This window comes from Pinus tabuliformis, chromosome 2_2 (assembly GCF_031772625.1).
Source record: "Pinus tabuliformis cultivar Carrire ecotype Pingquan chromosome 2_2, CPIR1, whole genome shotgun sequence".
Classification (NCBI taxonomy): Eukaryota; Viridiplantae; Streptophyta; class Pinopsida; order Pinales; family Pinaceae; genus Pinus; species Pinus tabuliformis.
In genome coordinates, this window is record NC_142300.1 from 753,099,176 (window position 1) to 753,105,528 (window position 6,353).

Sequence of the window (6,353 nt, forward strand, 5' to 3'; positions counted from 1 at the left end):
GCCTAGATGCTATGATATCAAATATGTTGGTCTCTAGGGTTCTGATATCGGGTCCCTGTGGACTCTGATATCTGATATTTCATCCTTCTTAAGGCTTCATGTCTCTAGAAATCAACAAACCATATATTTTGATTCAGGAGTCTAATTTTAGACTTCCACATATCATTGGAAGTGTTATCACTCAAGAAAAAATTTTAAATTGTTCACATCAGTTCGATTGTTTGTCAAAGGGTTGGTGTCAATTTTGGGTCTAGTCTTTTCATCTGGTTTTAGAGTCTAAATAGTTTGAATAGGAGTCTTGTTAAGAGTATTGTTGGTATGTATAAAGGGGTCAATTCTCTGTCTTAGTCTATCATTGGTCTCACATCTCACATGGATATCATATGTCCAAACTTGTTTCAAAGCTGAAATTGTCTAGGTGATTTCGTAGCGCATAATTCATGTTTTGCACTGGCTGCGCTACGAAATTGAAGATTTGTTCGAATCCATAGCCAATATTTCACAGCTGCCTCCTATGGATTCTGTGGGAATATCTTACTCGACATGTCACAGTACTGGATCTTATCATCAATATACAGATAATACTGCTGTGTTTCATTCTCAAGGTTTTTCCTATAATCCCCCTACATTGGCTGAAGTTCTGGTATCCAGTGGAGGTCAATATCCTAGCATGCCTATTGTACAGAGTTCTGCTTCCCTCCAGAAATATGCATCTAGTGAAAATCTCACAGGGGAACATACATCAGATTGCCAAAGAGGAGCTATAAATGGTAGTATCATACATCAGATTGCCAAAGAGGAGCTATACATGGTAGTATCTTTGATGAAAATCCAGAATACATCAGGCAATGGCTGCAAGAGTTGGAGAGAGAACTTTTTATTGATATTGATGAAGCAAGTATCATTAGCCCCGCTCAAAGCACATATATTGACAGGGAATGGGTAGACACAATAGAAAACCTCCTGTATGAGGATTCCCCTATGCATTCTCCGCTGGAGAACACAACCTTGAAGGATTATTCTAATGGAAGCATAGATTATCCCAGTGTTGCAAATATCTCTGATTTATGTTCTGTTTCACAAACTAATTCTTTGCAACAAGAAGCATATGCATCAACTGGTCACCGGCAAGATAATGTTCATACAGGGAGCTCTTCCAAACAGTTGTTAGTTCAATGTGCAACTGCAATATCTGAAGGTGACAGTTTTAGTGATTGCAAGGTACTACCTCAGGTTAAAGGCACCCTTGTTGTTTGTCCCATGGTAGCTGTTATTCAATGGAGGAACGAGATTGCTTGGTTCACTGCTGAAGGAAGCACTAAAGTTTTGGTTTATCATGGCGCAAATAGATGTAAATATGTGGCCGAGCTTTCTCAATACGATTTTATTTTGACTACTTATTCCATTGTTGAGATAGAACATAGAAAGCATTTGATGCCTGCAAAAGAAAAATGTCAATGGTGTATTAAATTATTTTATCCAGATCGGTTGGCCATCCACCTCCTTTTCTTTTGTGGACCCACTGCCGTGAAAACTGAAAAGCAATGCCAATGAAAAAATGTAAAAAAGGAAGTCAAGTAATGCGGATACTGATAGTGAAACAAATGTCCATGACAAGAAGTTGAAGGGGAAACGAAAGTCTAAGATATCAATAGATGATGAAAAATTCGATCTGGCTTCTGGCAGGAGGAAATGCAAATCGCAGATGAAAGAGACCGATGGATATGTGGAGGGTAAGGGTCAAAGGAAATGGAGAAAGAAGAAAAACGTGAGTACCGATTTTGAAGATACTATAGAGGCTGCCAACAATGCCTCAGGTTCATCAGCTGACACAGGGTCCTCTGTTCTACATTCAGTCAAATGGAATCGAATAATATTGGATGAGGCCCATTTTATCAAGAATAGAAGATGCAGCATAGCTAAAGCTGTATTCTCATTACAGTCATGTTACAAGTGGGCTCTCAGTGGCACTCCTCTTCAAAACCGTGTGGGAGAATTGTATTCACTTGTTCGGTTCTTAGAGATCTATCCTTACTCCTATTACTTCTGTAAGAAATGCGACTGCAAATCACTTGATTACAGCTTTGGGAAGCATTGGCGGAAATGTGATCATTGTGGTCATTCACCACTACACCATTTTGCTGGTGGAATAAGTATGTTGCAAATCCGATAAAGAAATGGGGCTACAGATATGAAGGTCATCAGGCTCTGATTTTGCTCAAGTACAAAGTTCTAGATAGCATAGTTTTAAGGCATACCAAGTATGAACGGGCAGCAGATCTTGCCTTTCCTCCCAGAGTAGCATTTCTAAGACGGGATGCGTTTGATGCAAGAGAACGCAATATTGGAATCTTCCACAGCAAAGGGTCGTCTCATCCACTATCATTCACTCAGTGAAAGAATTCTGTTGATGAACTCTGTAAATACAAAGAGAACTAAAAAAAAAGGCTTTCTGCTAAGGATGTTGGATTTCAGTTGGGATGTGCACATTCAAGAAACTGTTTGCCAGTGAGTTCAGACCAAAATGTCGAAGGGAAAGGTCACCACACTGTGCCTGAAAAGAATGCTTCATTTCATAAGCAGACTGACATATTGCCCAGCCCTCCCGCGTGTGATCTCTGGAAACAGTGGCACTATGATTACGGAATTTTTACTTTGCTTACTGCACCTTTGTTTCTTTCAACCTTTGAGCTTTCTACTAGAAATATTGAAAATGGTTGTACTATAACGAATCAAGATGCTCGAGAGTGTTCCTCTCCTGATGGTCATACATATTTGAAGATCCTCAACACTGTTAATGGAAAGGAAATTTTTGCAAGTGCCGCTTCAGGTGGTCTCATCATCCAAGTTGGCGAGGCAGCACAAATTTTGTCAGATGGGAAGCTTCGTGCCACAGTTCATTGTGTTTACAGACCTTCAGAAAGAGCAGATGTAAGCTAACAAACATTGTGGTTTTCCTCCAACCATCGTGGAATAAGCCTCTTTCCTCTGGAATGTGGCTTAATGGAGAAAATACAGAAACCAAACATGATGGTAAAGACATATTTACATCTTCAAGTATAGATATGACGCAAACAAATGAGTTAAAAAATAAATTTATCGGCTTATCTCCATTTAATGAAGATGAACCTAGTTCAAAATATGTTGAACGAAAATCCACAGAGAACATTGAGACCTTTACTGAAGACTGTGTTTTTTGAAATTACACAGCAGTTTCGTAGCGCGCTACGAAACTACTGTAGGTGATGATTTTAACACAAACAGGCAGTTTTGTATTATGAGCGGTAATTTGAAAGGGAAACGCCAAAGGGTATGCAAGACACCAGCTGGAGCAACGATAGTCAATCAGATCAAGACAGGTGGATGCTTTAAAGGCTTGAAAATTCAAATCCAATTTTGGATTTTGTCATAAAGTCCCTTTATCACCGTTCAAGAGGTATCAAATGATGTGAATACAAGGAACTTTTTCCTGCACACATGTCCATCGATGAAGCTCACAGCACATCAAGAACGTGGCAGTGTTCCATGTTTTGGGTTATTAAAAGCTAGAAGACATGCTTCTGTACATTCGAGCATTTTGAGCAAAACTGAAGCCGAGAAGAAAGGGAAATCTCCTAATACTTCTGAGCAGTTAAAAGATTCAGCGTTCAAGGTCAATATGGAACATTAAACATCCAGCTCAGCCAAATCGAAAGAGGACCAGGTGTCAGAGAACAAGGAGAGACCATTATGCATGGAACATGGAGTTAGAGTCATAGTTATTTTAGAACTCTTTAAAAACTCCAATCAGCACTTTAGTTGTATTTATTAGTTAGTTCAATAGCTGATAGGTGTCAGTAGAGGTAGTTATCAACTCCCCTCATGCTGGAGGAGGAAGCTCGAATAAGTTAGAATAAGGATTCTATATATAGCTGAAACAGCAATGTAATGAGGGTTGGAAATTTGATAACAGAGTACTGTTTTGGCTTATGTAAAGATAGAGTTCATTAATATAATTTGGCTGCTTTTCTTCTCAGGATTCATGAAGGATTTCTATGTTCAGAATGTATGATTTTATCTTTTCTTTAATGTCTTTTACAGTTGCATAGGTGTACAATCACTCAGAATTCACTGGTTGTGCTCTGATTTCCTGTGTGCATTTATGAGCTGTGGTTCCATATGTGTTGTGTTCTGAATTTTCAAATGCTAAGTGCCCTGACTTCTATGTAAAGGCAGTATCATTGTTTACTGAAGTGTGATTGACTCCATAGGCCCAATGGAAACTTATGAAATGTTTGTCCAACCTTCATATTTATCACTGTTATTTCACAAGAGTTAGCCATCTTATTCTTAATCAAAATCAATAACCCTTTGAGAGAGCCCTCTCAGGCTAAGGAGGCTAAGCCTTAGTCAAAAGATTGGTTTGAAACAGTTACTTGAAGTCTTCCTGGTTTGTAGCCTTCCAGGGCCTGATTTTGAGATAACATTTTGGTGTGTCTGCCGGGAGACTGAAGATTACTCATTCCCTAAATTATGAAGCTGAACTTCTGAAGGTAGCAGGAGCTTAGAAGGTTTTTGAGGCTGCAAATCTATCTTGGCGACTCCATTGTTGAAGAATTCAAAATTCATACATTCATGGTGATTCCACTGGAGTTATGAAGGACCCAGATGCTACCATTCTTATTTCAAGGTATGCATGCATAAATTTTTCAGGAATTCATGGTTTCCCAAATCATTTTCCCAAGGATACATATTTTCTAAGGAATGGTCCAAAATTCAATGGAGAAGATCTGAGTTTAACTTTGAAGCATATATCAGATTTTTGTGATTTTATAGAGCTTCTGAGAGTTAAGCATGAGGATGTTTGCATTATGTTGTTCTATGATTCATTTCAAGGGAAATGTAAACGGTGGATTGAAAGCTTTCCTACCAAATCCATCAAATCATTTGAAGACTTTTGGCTTATGTTCTTGGAGGAATGGATAGATATATCAGATATGGTGGCAAACTCTCCTTCAATTCAAGGTTTCAAACAATGGAATAATGATCATAGCAATGGAGAAACAGTGGAAAATTTTTCTTTGTCCTTGTCTTCTTATCTAAAATCATTTGAGTGTAAGGCAGAGGATAAGATGAAATTTTTGGATGAAGTTGCTAAAGACATTGAGAAAGACATTGAAGGTTTACAAGGTCAAATTCAGGCATGTAGTCTTCATAATCATGATCATTATTTTCAGAAGCTTTATATGGCATAACACAAGGAGAGAGTGTTGATTCCTTTCTCTTTCACGATTGAGGAAGTATACACTGTTGTTGAAGATCAGTTTGCATAACCAGAAAGTTACAAGAACCATCAAGCTGATCAGGTATTCTGGGATCCTATAGCTAAATACATGGAAGAGTTTTACTCTCCAGTGTTTCAGTTTTTCTATGAAGATCAGAGGCAATTTCAGTGGCAGTGGTCATCACAATATCATTGTGGCTCTGAACTCCGATGCAGTCAAAAAACTCAAATATCAGATAAGACAAATGATTGGCTACATTGGAAATTTCACATTGATTGAGCTGAAAGAAGTTTGAATTGATAGGGTAGGTAGGTAGGAAAATGCAAATAAGCTCAAGGTTGACTGAGCATTTTTTCAGTAGATGTAGATTTTTTTCTCCTACAGTGATCATCAAGTTTAAGCCCGAGGTGAAGGCCCAAGAATCTTGAAGGGGATGCTTATCAAGAAAATTTCTGTTTGTCATAAATGGATAAGGCACTAGACCTACGAGTTCTTAGTGTACTACAGGAGCACACTATCCCAAGTGGAGCCACTGTTATCACTCAAGAAAAAATTTTAAATTGTTCACATCAGTTCGATTGTTTGTCAAAGGGTTGGTGTCAATTTTGGGTCTAGTCATTTCATCTGGTTTTAGAGTCTAAATAGTTTGAATAGGAGTCTTGTTAAGAGTATTGTTGGTATGTATAAAGGGGTCAATTCTCTGTCTTAGTCTATCATTGGTCTCACATCTCACATGGATATCATATGTCCAAACTCGTTTCAAAGCTGAAATTGTCTAGGTGATTTCGTAGCGCATAATTCATGTTTTGCACTGGCTGCGCTACGAAATTGAGGATTTGTTCGAATCCATAGCCAATATTTCATAGCTGCCTCCTATGGATTCTGTGGGAATATCTGACTCGACATGTCACAGTGCTGGATCTTATCATCAATATACAAATAATACTGTTGTGTTTCATTCTCAAGGTTTTTCCTATAATCCCGCTACATTGGCCGAAGTTCTGGTATCCAGTGGAGGTCAATATCCTAGCATGCCTATTGTACAAAGTTATGCTTCCCTCCAGAAATTTGCATCTAGTGAAAATCTCA

At 38.4% G+C, this 6,353-nt stretch overlaps 1 pseudogene; it reads left to right on the forward strand.

Annotated features, from left to right (window-relative positions):
* The first annotated feature begins 981 nt into the window (after positions 1–981).
* On the forward strand, positions 982–2,940 carry LOC149194887 (uncharacterized; annotated as a pseudogene).
* The last annotated feature ends 3,413 nt before the right edge of the window (positions 2,941–6,353 follow it).